Below are 16,176 nucleotides of genomic sequence, written 5' to 3' on the forward strand. Positions count from 1 at the left end.
ATACATATATATATATATATATATATGTATATATATGGTCACAAAAGAGACTGTTGCATGCCTTTCCACTTACTAATTGAAGACAAACAAATGTAAACCAAAAGTAAAATGATGCCATTTAAGGACAGCAAAATATCATTCTGCTAGGCAGGATAAATTACAATTTAAATTTTAGAGCAAATTGCTCTTTTTGGCTATATAGATTGTAATGCCAAAATAAAATGCCTGTGTGCTGGAAGACTCTCAACATCAGAAAGTTCATTTTTCTCAGTCTGGGAGTCTGGGAGTATAAAATCAGTGTATCGAGCTTGTGGGCTTCTCAGCCTTCTTGATGTATACTCACTTGTCTTCCCCAGATGTGCTCAGAGAATATATGAGATCGTTTCTCTGTACCTAGTCTTAGGTAGGCAGTGCTACCAGCCTAGTACACTGTAGTTAGGACTTCCTTTCATTTTAATCACCTTTCCATACCCTGCCTCCAAATAGTCCGAGTTGGGGTTTCACAATATGAGGCAGTTTTTTAAAGACATAATTCAGCCCACAGCATCATAGTTGATATGTTAGAATAGCAGCTCGCATTTGGACACAGCACACTAGGCCAAGACAGTTCCATATGTAAGAGGTTTAATGAGTGAGCGAGAGAGAGACAAGGTGGCTGTGGAAAGAAAAGAGGAAGGGGGCATTCCCCATATATATATATATATATATATATATATATATATATATATATATATACACACACACACACATACATATATAATGGCATAATGCAGGTAAAGGTGGGAAGTGAGCCAAGTGGGTTCTGGGAATATGGTGGCTGTTGTCTTGGCAACAGGTCTGTGGGTAGCACTGTTGCCTTGTGATGTCATAGGTTTGGGAAGTCCTAATGCCAACATACCTCCCTTCTTGTTATTATAAAGAGCAGGCAATGGTGGAAAGGGAACGAGGTCTCCATGTCTCTTAGGCTGATTCCTGCTGTCTAGGGGTGTTGTCAATGGGGGGTAGCTGGCTTTCACCATAGGGATCTACTTGGTAAACTTTCGCATCAAGTTCCTCTGTGAACATCATGGAAAGTCAAGCTCTTAGGTTAAGTGATATACTGGAACTCTTTAATAAACCTGGAGAATTAGAAGTACACAACCCAGTATGCTTTCTATTTGAGAAAGTGCACTAAGTGAGGAAGGAACATGTACCTCTGACAAGGCCATCTTCCCCAGCAACTTCTCTTAGAGGAAGGAATGATGCTGGGTCTGTTGTCTCTGGGGAGAAAGGACTTGGGGGTTTGGCTGTGGCCTTAGAGCGCATGATAGGAGGAGTGAAGGTAGATGCCAATTTGGGGGCGTTTAGAGAGACCTGCAGCTGGCATGGAAGAAGGGGAGGGATCTGGAGAGGTAGAGCTAGCAGGTTCTGTGGTATCCTGGTGAGAAGGAGAAACTGAGGCAGCAGTTTGGTTTTTTTTGGAGATGTGGAAGCAGGTCTGCAGCGGAAAGGAGGTGGTTCGTTACCTGGATCTAGCCTTGTAGCATCATCTGGTGGAGGTCATGTAGATTTCATGGTTAAGGGAAGTTGGGTTGTGGAACAAAGAGAGCACATGGAGGTCTTGGAGCAAAGGTAGATGAATGCTTAGATGTAGGGGACCTCTTTTCATTTACCAGTTTGCTGGCAGTATGTATTAAGATCCCTTAAAATAGTTGGATCTAGGGTACCATTAAGTGGCCATTTTGAACCATCTAGCTGGTACTGAATCCAGACCTTATTGCAGAGGTATATTAATTTTGATGCCTTCAAGTCAGGCATTAGCTTCAAAGATTTGAGATTTTCCAGGAGACATCCCAGTGTGGTGCCTGGAGGTACATTTGAAGCCATTGTGGGGTTATTGGATTATTCGTACCAGCGTTCCGAGGACAGTCCAAAATCCAAAAAGGAATCAGCCAGGCTAGAGGCCCAAGTCATCACTAGGGCCCCCAAGAGTCTATCCAGTAAGCCCCAGTCTTACTGTGGAAAGAGCTCTACCCTGGATACAGGGTTTGTTTGTTTTTTTAAAATGGCTTCAAAAGCCCAGAAGGGGAAGAGGATGAGAGCTGCTTTCGAGGGAATGGTCACCCAAAGGGTGGATGTCCCTATTCATATGTCAGCTAGGAAGCGTGGCTGTAAAATGCCAACCCCTTAGCCCCCAGAAAAAGCTGGCCAGGCCTTACCTGGGAAAACTAGAGGCCCTCCCATTGACCAATCCTACCAATTAATATGCTGATGTCTGTGCGAGAATTCTAGTGTTCTAGATAAATAGAAACCCGGAACTGAATGGATAGGTGTGGGTCCATCAGAAGCTAGCCCCACAAGATGGACCAGGGCAGCACAGCTCATGTGGTAAAAGTTCCTGTGTTCCACAGTTACAGCTCACATGGTGGAAGCCTGTGATTCCTGTAGCAACCAGCTGAGGGTGCCCAGGATATCTCGATCCAGCGCATACAGCAGGCAGGGCAGAAGTTGCAACGGGCTGAGGCAAGTTCTGGCTTGCTCAACCGGCGGTCAGCATGTCCATGATCTGATCTTGCAGCCTCTGCTGGTCCCTGTTGTGGTGCTCTGCAGCAGCTGTTGACAGAACATTATCATTCATATATATATATATATATATAATATATATATATAATATATAATACATATATTATATATATATAAATTATATATATATATATAATGGATAATGATGTAACACAGGTAAAGGTGGAAGGTGAGCCAAATGGATTCTGGGAATATGGTGGCTGTTGTCTTGGCAACAGGTCTGTGGGTCCTGATGTCTCCTATGTGATGTCATAGATTTGGGAAGTTCTAATGCCAACAATAGTAGCAAACAGTGGAAGCTTTTGGATCAATAACAAATTCAAATCATCAATCTGCCATCTCCTAACCATAGGACCTTAAAATCTCTACGGTATATTTCTTTAAGCAGTAAAATTGGATACTTGTATAAAAATCATGGAATCCATTTGATAATTAAATACATATGTGGCTCAGCAGATAACAATTTTAAATAAATCTTGCTCCTGTTATTAGATTAACCAGTTATGACAGGATGCTACGTTTGGTCCCTAATGGTAAAACAGTGCTTTCTGTTCTATTGCATACAGTCTGCTTTAAAGCCTTACTTTCTGAAGATGCAGTTGGTGGTAATAGAGCAGCCATATCTTGCCCTCTCATCAGATAGATGGTAAGTGAAATTCTTTATAAATGGAAATCTTGGCCTTCAATCTATTCCAGAATCAGCTCCACAAAATGAGCTCACCAAACAATATTTTAATGACATCTCTAGGTAATTTTACTGAATAGCAATATTTTGTCCTCAATGCCAAAACCACAATACAGTCTTGTAAAGGGGCAATCCTTCATAAAGGTGAGCTCCTTGATGCATCCTTCATAAAGGTAAGCTCCTTGATACATCTCTGTCATGGAATGTTTAGTCTCCTATGTGATTTAGCAACTTAATTTCTAAATGAAATTATATGGGACATTTACACAAAAAGTATAAATGGTACATCATAATATGAGAGTATAGACATATCCCAGTGATAAGTAGTAACAGAATAAATATCTTGTCACAAGTGAAATAGGTAGATTTTAGTTAAAATTCTTTTGGTTTTGGTTGCATTAATTTACAACTGAAATCTACTTCAGACATGACAGTGTGAATTCTGGTTAGTCTTTTTATTTTATTAAAAGAGGAACTGCCACAAGAAGAACTTTTCTTTATAGGATTTATGACAGCAATTTATGATTTATAATCTAGGTTTGGCTCTCCCATATGAGCAGCCTCATTCGATAACACAAGTTGTTTAAAGTACTTTCTTGAGAATCAGAAACCGTTTTCACATAATTTTATTGACTCCATGGCTTTGGTTTTGAAATGTGATTTCCTTTATTATAAAATGAAAGCATGTCATTTTTTTAAAAGTTGATATTGATTGACTAGAAGTGTTCAGTGAGAAAGATCTGGCTGGCTTTCAAATATTCATTTACAGCAACATCTCCAAAGAACTAAAATGAATATTTTAATAAGTCAAGGCCATGGTTCTGTTTCACAGATGATATAAAATGGATCAGATATTTTATTGGCCTGTAGTCTGTATGATTGAGCATGACAGTAAATGGGAAGTAGTTCACTGTCTTTGTTAGTGCTATATATAAAGGCCTTTTTTGAACAACATAAAGTCGTCCCTGTTTTCCTTACATAATATTAAAACTCTCTACTATTAATTCACCTTCACAATATACTTGCCTATATTTCTTATCAAACTAAGGGACACAGAGCAAAAGATCACTTTTTTTTCATGAATGGCTAGCGAGGATTACATAGTGAGTAAAGAAAGATAAAGGGGGATAGGAAAACTAGAGGGAAAGACCTAAAATCACAAGAGGTCTCAATTGAAATTACCTTAGAATCTTCTTAACATAAACTGAAAGAAGCGAGAGCTTATGCACTTTCCAGCCTTCAAAAGCTCTGAAAGGAGAAGGTAAGTAGGGTGTTATGCAGAAAAGGGAATTAGAAGATCTTGATAATTAAGAAGCAGGAAGACAAGTGTACTCTTTCTCATTAAGTCACTTCCCTGCACTTGGGGCTGAAGGATGTGATTACATCTCTACAGTATCATGTGTATTTCCATCCGAGTGTGAACGTATTGAGAAGAGTTGCCTACGTAGCTTAGTTACTAGTTTCCTCTTACAGTACACTTGTGTGCATGTTTTCTATTGACAACTGCATTGGAAGAGGTAATGACGTCTTCCAAAGACTTTAATTAGAATTTCATTACAAGTAAAATCAAGGTTATTGATTTATTGAATCTGCATTAAGTTAGTAGTTAACAAAAACACAACAGAGATTTATGCAAAATATATAATATTAAAACTCTTCAACCAAAATATTGGAATTATTCTGGCATACTAGTGGCTTACCATCCTAACTCTTTAGACATTAATTTTGCTTTTTAAAAAACATCATTAATAATAATTATCACATATAAATGAAAATGGCTTGCTTTAATTAACAGCTTAACAGAAAAACTATTTACATGCTAAATAGCACAGAAAGCAATTTACAGTTGTAAAACTATTCACAGCATATCAGTTTACCATAGACCATTTCATTTTATTTAAGAAAGACTTTTAATAATACTACAGAGGTCAAAATAGGTTATTCACATGTTAACTATGAAAAAAAATTTACAGTGCAAGAAACCTTGCTTGACCTACTTGTGTTCCTTTGGAAAATTTTCCTTTGTAAAAGTTCTACTGGTAAGTTACCTCAAGACCCAGCTATACTACTCCTGGGCACATACCCAAAAGTCGCTGTACCATTCACCAAAGATACTTGGTCAACTATGGTCATAACAGTTTTATCCAAAATAGCTAGAAACTGGAAACAACCTAGATGTCCCTCAACTGAAGAATGGATAAAGAAAATGTGTAACAAATTATCACAAACCTAATGAGTTAAAACACCTTTTATTTTATCATGCCCAAGGCCTAGCAGTCTATGGCTTACCTGGGTCTTCCTCCAGTGTTAATTTAGACTAAAACCAAAGACTGTAGGACTGAGCCTCTTATAGCCTTTCAAGTCCACTTTAAAGCATATTCAAGTTATTGGCTCAATTTGCATTTTGGAGTTTACAGAACTGAGAGTCTTAGTTCCTACACACGATCCTCATTACACAGGCAGCATTCAAGTGTTCTTTTCTTCAAGAGTAGGAAAAGAGGGTTACTTTAAACTCTCTACTCTTTTCTTTGGCTCAGGGTAAGGAGCTTTTAAGCTAAGCGACACATAAGATATTCTCTCTTTAGGTTTACTCCAAGTTAATTGATTGAGGATTTTAATGGAATCCTGAAAATCTTTCACCTTTGTCTTACTTTTGGAACGAGTTCCAGGCTCTATCCATACCAATAAAGCTGGATGGTGCCAGCATGTTTATCCAGAAAGCAGGACTAACAGGGTACAGCTTATAAATCTTCCTGTTATATTTAATTAACAATAGAATGTATTTCTTTGAATTAATTTCAAAGCATATTTATATAAAGTATTTGGAATACTGTACAATATCTAATGAATATGTATTACTATATTTATTTTGACAGAAACTTTTAATTAACTGCAAAGGTGGTATTATTGAGTCAGATATAACTTGACATGGAACTGGATATGGGTACATTATGTTATTCACAGTAACCCTTGTATATCTTGCTGTGTGCATTCAGTTTTCTTGGGTAGATGTAATGGATCCAAATGTCAAATTTTCACAGAACCATTTTAATGCTCTACAATGCTGCATGGTCTATCATATTTCAAACATACAGTTCTCCTGAGTGTTACGTTAGTATTTGTATTTTGAGGGAAGGGCGTAGGTTATAAATAGCTTTTCCTATGCTCCATATCAGTATTCTCATTGCTTGGGAAGGAAAAATAAATTCTTACCAAGTAAGTAACTGAGCATATGAATAGCAGGGTATCTCATTAACCAAAGAAAGCATGCTAAAAAAAGCCTTGCCTGATATTCTGCTTTTTTCCTACCTTTCATTTCCTCCAGAAAATTTAGTCCAGTCATCTTAAAATGCCTTCTTTTTAACAGGAGCATAATAAGCAAATTATAGTTTAATATTTGCTGTGAAAAGTAAATAGCCCTTTTATTTATTTATTTATTTATTTATTTATTTATTTATTTTTACTCAAGTCCTGAAGATTTCATTTAGGTAGAAGTAAGGTATTATATGAACTTAGTGCAAGCAATGCTTAAAAATAATTCACTTACCCCGGGCCTTGGCGGCACACGCCTTTAATCCCAGCACATGGGAGGCAGAGGCAGGTGGATTTCTGAGTTCGAGGCCAGCCTGGGCTACAGAGTGAGTTCCAGGACAGCCAGGGCTACACAGAGAAACCCTGTCTTGAAAAACAAAAACAAAAACAAAAACAAAAATTCACTTACTTATTTTTCTGTACTTTGACCAGCTAACCACTGTACTTCTTAGAGACTTACAGTAAAATGGGGCACAACAAAATATAGACCATATTTTTAAATAGTGTTACCAAAAATCTCATTAATTCTCTGAAAAGAGCAGTTGAATTAAGTAATCGTTCCTCTTTCCTCCCCTTTTTTTCTTCTACTTTTTTTTTCTTCTTTACCTTACCTTATCTTCCATTTTAGTTCTTATCTGGATGAATCTTCATTGTCATGATACCAGCAGTCCATATCAGCAGTGTCAGGATACCAGCAGTCCAATTCACCAAGCACTGCTCAGCAGAGGCAGCATGATGCAGCAGAAACAGCTATCCCTCTGCCAAACTGGCATGAGTTAGCTGGAGCAACCAGAACCAACTGAATACCAGAAGTTCTCTGCCATGCCTCCTTCAATTTAATGAAGATCAGTGAAGACTTGAGACTAAAAAAACTTGCAAAGATAGCTATGCAAGTGCTCCATCACTGTCTGTTGAGTCCTACTTATGCCCCTAAGGAGGTGCCAGAGTCTTCAGAGCAAGGATTGTGTGGCAATGTACCATTGGTCAGGGCAAGGATGTTGGAAGATGCTTCATTTGCATATTCAGAGGTTGTGGGGTTGGAAGTGGGGGTGTAAGAAACCTTATAAGGTCAAACAAGGAGTGAAACCTGATACTGTCAGGATAATAAATTCTTCCTAGGATAGTGGAGCAACCCCACTTCATGGTGCCAGGTAGGGAATGGGGACAGAGCTAACTCCTGCCTTCTCCATCTAAGGTATTCCATGTTGAAGCTCTTCTGGACCATTCTTCTACAGTCCAAAGACATTACAGTCCCATAGTTTGTCTCTCTGAGTCTGGATCATCTCTCTCTGAACTATTGTTTCCAGCTCCACTTTACTACATATTTTACAGTTTCATTTCTCTTAATAGCTTCCTGACCATTCTACTATGTAAATATACCTTATTTTCATCACCTAGTCATCAGTTGATTGACATTTAGACTACTTCCATTCTTCGTTCTCATGAATACAGCAGGAATGAAGATGGGTAAAAAGGCATCTTTGTAGTAAGACATAATCTTCTTGTCTTGTGCCAAAGAGTCATATACCTGGGTCATGTTGTAGATCCTTGTGTTTTTCTTAAGAACATCCATACTCATTTCCACATTTGTTGTACCAAGTTTGCCTTCAACTAGCAGTGAATAGGTGTACCCCTTTACCCACATCCATGACAGCATTTTGAGGCATTTTCTTTAAATCGTATCCACTAGGTATGGCATAAGATGAGATATTAAATTTCCTGTCTAAGGATGTTGACCATTTGCTTGTTTGTACTTTGTCTTCTGAGAACTCCCCCTTAGCTCTAAGTCACATTTTAAATGGGACTGTGTGTGAATTTCTTTTATGTTTAGTGTTTCGCTATTTTATATTCTCTAAATACAAGCCCCCAGTTAAATATACACCTGAGAAAGACATTTTCCCCATTCGCTACACTGCCTCTACACCAAAATAACAGTGTCACTTGGTGTACAGAGCTTTTTGATTTAGTAGGGTCCCATTTATTAGTCATTGGACTCAAGGTTAATGATTTTTTGGGTCATGGTCAGAATTTTTTTCTTCTGTCAGTGTGTTAAACCATATTCCAAACTTTATCCTCTCTCAGACTCACTTCCTCACTTCCTCTTCAACATACTACTTAAGCCTTAGCCTGAGCAATAAATTAAGTGGAGGAGATAAAGTTGATACAAATAGGAATGCAAGGGATCAAAATATCATCCTTATTTGCAAACAATAACACATAAAAGACCCTAAAGACCTCATCAGAAAAGTCTTACAGCTAATAAAATTATTAAGCTAAGTAACAGGATATAAAACTCATGCACAGAAATCAGAAATCATGTGATATGCAAATGACACACTGTAAAATAAATCAGGGGAACAATAGCACTCACAAAATCAGGGAAACACTGATACAACATCCTCAAAAATAAATCATGGAAAGAGTAACACTCACAAACCTCTCAAAAACATATCTTGGAGTAAATAACCAAAGAAGTGCAAATTAAATCTTTAAGGAACTGGAGAAAGAAATGAAGGAGCCATCCAACCTCTCTACCCTGCCAGACTCTGCAAATCTTTATTCAGGGTCTAGCTGAAGGACTCTGCCCTACCCTCCTCTCCACACGCCTTTCCTAAACCCCCATGATGTGCCTTGGGTCCTCATCCAGTGATCCACCTTAGCCTAGCAGCAGAGACATGTGCCTCTCTCCACCTCTTGGGCTCCACCAGTATCTACCCCGCCTGTCCTCTACAGACAGGCCACTCCTGTGCCACATCCAACCTGGTTAAAAAACTAGCCTTATGTTACATGACAACCAATTAAAAATAATTGTATCTATGGATTTCTAAACTTGTTAAAATATTTTTTCTATTGAAACATTGTAGAAAAATGTCTCTCATTCCCTACCTCCTTTAGGCAAAGATTCCCATGAAGCATGAGACTTGCAGAGGTTGAAACCAGACAAGGTCCCAGCACTGAGACAGGGAAGTGGTTACAGAGTCCCATACCAACCAACAAACTATTTGGAACCAACACATACTTGCAAAGGAAAAATCAATAAGTAAAAATCAGTTTTCTCCAGTGAAATTTCACTGGGCATAGCAACTCTACTTCAGGACAACCTCCATGCCCAGAAATAGTTGGCCAACACAAAACGAACTCTTTAGACATTTGTGGAAGATTTGTTTCATTTTGTCTTTTTTTTTTTCTAGCACTTTCAGTCTTCCCAGTCTTTTCTCTTTTTTTTGACTTTTGTTTTGTGGTTTTTTTTTTTTATTATTTAAAAACAAAGAAAACAAGGAGTTGGGTTAGAGGAGACAGAGGAAGTTCCTAGGACTTGGGAAAGGGGAAGGAGCATGTCCAAAAGATATCTAATGAAAAAATAATAATAAAAAAGGTTTGTACAGTTTTTGCAATGGCAGTTTTTATTACTTGAAAACTTACATAATAATTATATTATCTTTGAATAACCTTAAGCACTAAGATATTTTTTATTTAACAGGGGAAGACCAGTAAATCACTGGGTGGCAGATGCTATTTGGCATCACAAACCTTTGTTATGTTTCTTGCTAAATCACTGATTGAGGACTCTCTGAATTGCCATGAAAAGAAAATGAACGCATCTAAGTTAAATCTTTGTAAAGATTAAAAAGCTGCAAGGACATTTACCAGAATATTAGTTACCACTGAATGCAAGATTACTGGCATGTTTCTTCTATGCTTTTGTGAACTTTTATAATTTTCTGTGACTTCTACTACATTTCTGTTCAGTGGAAAGTTCTTTTCTCTGGTATATATAGTTCCACATAGTTCCATATAGTGACCAACAATCATCGTAAATAGCAGCACTTGTGACAAGAAACTAGAGGGAAAATCATTTATATGTTAGTGGCAGTCCTCTCTAGTTAAATATGGATTTTTCTTTAAACCTATTTTTCTTTATTATGATCTTTAATGACTGTGGATCAACTTTCTTATACTGAATAATGAGTTGTCATTATATTTTATTTTTTATATTTTCTCATTCTTCTTAGTTCTTTGATTTTGTACAATGTGTTTTGTTCACATTGTCTCTCCAACTCCTCAAATTCACCCATTCTTCCTTACACACACAACTTCGTTTCTTATTTTTATAAATCCATTAAGTCCAATTGATGCTCTTTGTATATATTCTTGGTTATGTGGCCTCCCGTTGGAGTATATAATCCCTTTACCAGGGGTTTTCATCTTAAAGAAAATAGACCCTACTTCTACCAGCAACTATCAGTTTCCAATATCTCCTCAGCTATTTCGTGAATGCCCTGTGAACCACTGAGAATTCTCATGTTCACCAGCCCTGATGTGTCCTTGTCGCCATCCACTATTTCTGGTCCTAACAATCTTTAGGTCTACCTCTTCTGAAACAATCCTCAGCCTTGGGAAGACAGGGTGTGAATACATAAATCCTATTTCAGGCTAGACATTTATTCTCTCTTATTTTCTGACCCTTCAACAGCTAGGGAGTCTCCGTGTTCATCTCAACTGTTAGAAATAGAAGCTTTTCTGATAAGGGGTCAGGGATTCTCTACTCCATGAATATAACAATATAAATAGAATTTGGTTTAATACTGTGTCTATTAGCAAAATGGTAGTAATAAATTCTACCTTAAGACTTACCTGCTGCATAGACACATATTCTTGGCCCAATAATAGTGCCAAAACATATTTCATCACATGTAGTACGCCTTAAACCCAATCAGAAAGTGATAGATTATTCCATGATGTTCATGCTACTATTCCACCAGTGGGCATGTTTTGTCAGGCTGGCCATTACTGTCATTTTACTAACTACAATAGATTTATAAGTAGTTAAGGCTGAATATTGCTTTCCTCCCCTAGTAGCAGGCATAGCATGCTCTAGCACCAATAGTGATGAAACTTCTAGGTGAGTACCAACTATATGTCCATGTTCTCTGACTCACTCAGGAATGTAATATATTTAGTAAATAGGGTCCTAGCATCAAGGTGACCAAAAGCCTGTAATGATTGTGGATCGATGAAACATCACTGGCCAAAACTCCGACAGAGGTAAATTATTCCTGACACTGCACTTTTTGTTGATCCATGTGTAGGCTTAGATTTTTCAAAACCTACTCTATTTACTCAACCTCCCTTCTACCCCACTGACTAGAGGTAGGAAATAAAGGAGGTTAATAGGAAAGGGGAGTTGTTGACCTGTTAAGAAGTAGTACCTTGGGGATGGTTCTACTCCTCATTGTCAAGATGCCAGCAGTCCAGTTCAATAGCAAACACCAAACACAAATCAGTAGCAGTGGTAAGATCCAGCAGAAACAGCAAGGCTCCGTTGAATTGGAATGAGTCACCAGAAGTGGCTAGAATCAAAAAGAATACCATGAATTCTTTGGCACACTTCTTTCTACAAAGTAAAGACCAGCAAAAATCAGTGAAGACCAGTGTAGATCACCAAAGACAAGTGAAACATTTGCATGAGGTGGGAATGCAATGTTTCTCACTGTTTGTGAGGTTACATTTATATATTCTTTCTAAACAACATATGCCCTCTCAAGTGTCTGTTTTCAGCAAAACATCACATGCCCTCTCACAAGACAGCTTCTAGATAAACATCATGTGACACACTGAGTCATTAAGAAACCAGAAATTTCTACTTCAGCGTGGTGTCTAACAGTTGCATTGTAATGCCATTATAGAGTAGCTCAATTTTAATTGTTTTTATACACGTGCACATATATTTTGGAAAGCATCTACAGTGTAAGTCTCCACATGACTCTTTTGAAATGTCTTTAGTGTTATTTACTCTTTCCAGTATTTCCTCATTCATCTTGGCCTTCCAATCACCTATCTTCTTTTAATCCCTCCTTTCCCTCTATTCCCTATTAGGCCTTTAGCCATTTAGCCCTTTATCTTACACAGTGCATTGGGGATGCCCATAGAGTTGAGTAAATTAGTGTGTAGCCCTTGGCAAGGAGTTTTAAAGGAGGAGAGATATGGTACAGTATCCCTTGTTTTAAAATGACAAGCACTGAAGAAAAAAGTAACAATCTTCCCTCAGTATATTTGAAGAAACTGAAAGATGTAAAAGTGACTTTTATTTTCCGGATGTAATTGTCATCTCAGAGGTTTACTGATGAATGAGCTCACCTTTTCTAGTTCTTTCTGAACTCAGGCTGGCTGGTTCAACCCAGCTGTTCTGGCTCAAATTTCTCTATAAACTGCCTGATTCAAATTGGATTCTCTTGGTTTATTATTGGATTGACAGTTCTGTATGGCCTAGTTATACTCTTTCAGCTCCTTCTCATTCCCTGGCTTTTTCCGTCTTCACCTGTGTCTATCTTATTCTCTCTGAGATGTCACTTTTGAATATGATTGTTTTCTTTTACAAACTAACATTACCTACATTGTTAGGATTAAAGGTATGCATTAAGGGCATGTCTATATTCTAGCTCCAAGGATTAAAGGTGTGCCATTCTAGCTGGATCACACAGACCTAGAAGATCTTTGGATGTGACCCCTTGCCAGAGCAACCATGTGGCTGGACCAAACTTTCTCTACAGAGAGTGTGATTACTAAGCACAGAAATGGATAGAAAGTCATAAAAACTCACACAATAATAGGAAATGTCTACAATGAGCATGAAAATAAAAAAGGGATATAAGAAACGTTTGAATATTTACCATAATTTCCAGAAACACTGTTGTTCTGATATTACGGGGCATGAATTATTTACTCACTTTTCAGTTTTGTCTAAGACTGATTTTACTTACACCAAGAAAACATGGATTACTAGCATTGAAGAACTGATATTTATAATGTGATAAGCTTACCATAGTCTGTTTCTTCATTCAATCTTTGGCTATTTAACACCTACTGAAGGCAATATTATACAGCATAAAGCAAGCAGACACAGACTTTAACCTCTAGTTTGTATATGGAAATGGAGGATATCTAATAAAATATAAATGAATGATGAAGATGATCTTATATATTGATAAATTCTATGTAGAAAATAAAATTTGTTAATGTACTAAACACACAATAATCAATTAAAATAGCAATTATATCTACTTGATCCCAAAATTATTAAAGTATTTTTATTTTCAGTACTGTGCTGAGAGAATGGAATGGAGAAATTGGAGTTTGACAGAAATCTATGGGATCTACATATGGAACTCTGAATTTAGGGTAGAATAAATATTGATTTGATGAGCGTTAGTTGTGTGCAATGCACTATGTTGGGTGAGATGAAGAATAAGAAAAATATTTAATTTTTATACAATACTACTTAGAATGTGCTTCCCAAAAAGTGTCACAATCACCTGGTGCATTTTATAAATGCCAGTTATTCAGTTTGTCCATGGAAATACTGAGCAAGAAACTCTGAGGAATCCCAGACCTCCAGATGATTCTTGGTATGCAAATTTGAGAGTTACTGCCTTCCCCTCTACTCAGCTTGTTATTTGAACCAATTATTCCCACCCCATCTAAGTGAAAATTACAACTTAACTATGTTTTGCTTTTCTTCCTGTTTAAGAGCTATCAGAAAGTTATGGATACTGTGTATTGGCTCAACCCTGCTCTAAAGGCAGTCTCTTCTCTCAAATCATAGGGAAGATCACACAGTTCCTTTCAGAAATAACTGCAAAATGGCTGATTATCACGTTACCGAAGGGGCCATACACGAAAAGAGAACAACCCCGACTGAATCACAGTACACCCAATGCTGAAAGAAAAATGATTGAGTAATTTTTTAAAACTTCTAAGCAAAGGTTGATCCAAATTCTTTTGTTCCAAAGGGTGTGGGACATGATTCTTTATATGATGTGGATGAGAAAAGTAAATAACTTTTTTTTCTATAATTTTTTACCTCCCTGAGGAACTGTGAGAAATAAAAAGTACCATAGACTATAATTCATAATAATACCAAAAAAAAATAAAAATAAAAATAAAATGACATTGTTGGTAGAACAAGTCCGATATCCAGTGCATGTTCTATAGTTTTCAGATACTTCAAGACATTTGATACCACTCATGTGCTGCCCAGATGTAAAGCTGTAACCTTCCTGCAGTGGTGGAAGTTGTCTTTACAATCACTGTGTGGGCACTGGCACTCCTGCCTCTCCCTGCAGCGTGAAAGAGGTGATGTGGAGATGCTTCCTTCTGTGCTATGCCCCCTTGCTTCATAAAATAGATAAGGGAGATACAGATGAGAACTGCCTCTCAGACACAGTGCAAAAGTTCGTTATTTCAAAGTAAAATAAAATTTAAATGAAATAGGACTCTCAGTGAAGGAAGTAAGGGCCAGGAATATTCTTTTTCAAAGTGTTTAGATTAAAAATCCACTAAGCCTAATAATAATAATAATAATAATAATAATAATAATAATAATAATAGTAATAATATTGATATACAAATCCATTAAATCTAAAATTAAAATCTAAACTTAAAAATGAATATAAACCACATAACCATTAAAACTATGTTCAGAAGTGTCATAATTTCAGCTTAACACATGAATAAAAGATCCATTTTAAATCAGGATAATTTAACAAGTACTTATAAATTAAAATCTACCTACAAGTTTCCTATTTTGTTATTTTCAAAACCTGGGTAGTTCTGAGTTATGCATCTCAGTTTTGAATATTACACCTACTGGGCTTCCAAGCACTCTAGAAGAGGACACTTAACTAGAATTACCACCATCTGTCCAGCCGATAGGCCTGTCATGGGCTTGTTATTACTCCTGGTGTGCTCTGTTCTTTTATGTCTAAAACGTGCTTGTGCTAAAGCCAAACTAATTACACAATTTAAATCCTGAACTGCTCCAAGCTTCTGATAAATTGGTGTGTAGAGATGGTACAAGTTTTATTCATTTACTGGGAGACGTAGAATGTGCTACTAATATTTCATAAAATCCAGTCCAATGAAATACATAATTGCTCAATCAAGCAGAAGATATAGTTTCTGAAAGTCTTTTGACATATAGTATAACTAATATTTTAGGTATTTTAATAACACTATGTAGTATATAAGACCTTTTAACAGTAGAAGAGCTTATTTCTTTTAAGGAACAAATTTCTACAATACTGTATCTATATACATTATATTCTAACAAGGGCCAAGTTAGTAATAGATATAATTCTTGATTACATAAAATCTCACTGAAATATCATTTTTAATAAAATACAATATACTACAAAAGATTCAGAATTATAAAATGTGAAAAATAAGCAATAAAATGAATGGAGACAACCAAGCCATCAGGCTTATAACAAACATATAAAGCAATCTTGAGGTGAGAGTTGCTAATTTAGTCATTTCATAAGGAATGAACTAAAAGAATCCTACAAGAACAAAACGAAAACAAAATAAGACTAAAACAAAGATATCAGAAAGTCATTAATGAGTTGGAAATGTTTCCCAGGCTCTTGCTCCCTTCTCCCCAGTACAGCATGGTATAAATATTGGGTTGACTACTAATTGTACAGCATCGTGTACACCGCAATGTCTTTAGAGTGGAGAACAATGAAAGGAATTGAAGGTGGAAAGGAAACCCATGGCTGACTAAACTGTCCCGAGAAAAAGTGTGAACGCTTTCATTGTTTGGGAAGGTGTTATTAAAA

General features: G+C 36.8%; 1 long non-coding RNA gene across 2 annotated transcripts; it reads left to right on the top strand.

The window, feature by feature from the left end:
* The first annotated feature begins 903 nt into the window (after positions 1 to 903).
* On the top strand, positions 904 to 9,378 carry LOC116072397. 2 transcript variants are annotated; one of them, XR_004111424.1, is made up of 3 exons: positions 904 to 1,086; positions 3,129 to 3,208; positions 7,188 to 9,378. It is a non-coding gene; the product is annotated as an uncharacterized LOC116072397 (long non-coding RNA). The 2 variants fall into 2 exon arrangements; XR_004111423.1 differs by lacking the exon at positions 904 to 1,086 and adding an exon at positions 2,822 to 2,932.
* Positions 9,379 to 16,176: the final 6,798 nt, after the last annotated feature.

This window comes from Mastomys coucha, unplaced genomic scaffold (assembly GCF_008632895.1).
Source record: "Mastomys coucha isolate ucsf_1 unplaced genomic scaffold, UCSF_Mcou_1 pScaffold23, whole genome shotgun sequence".
NCBI classification, from domain to species: Eukaryota; Metazoa; Chordata; class Mammalia; order Rodentia; family Muridae; genus Mastomys; species Mastomys coucha.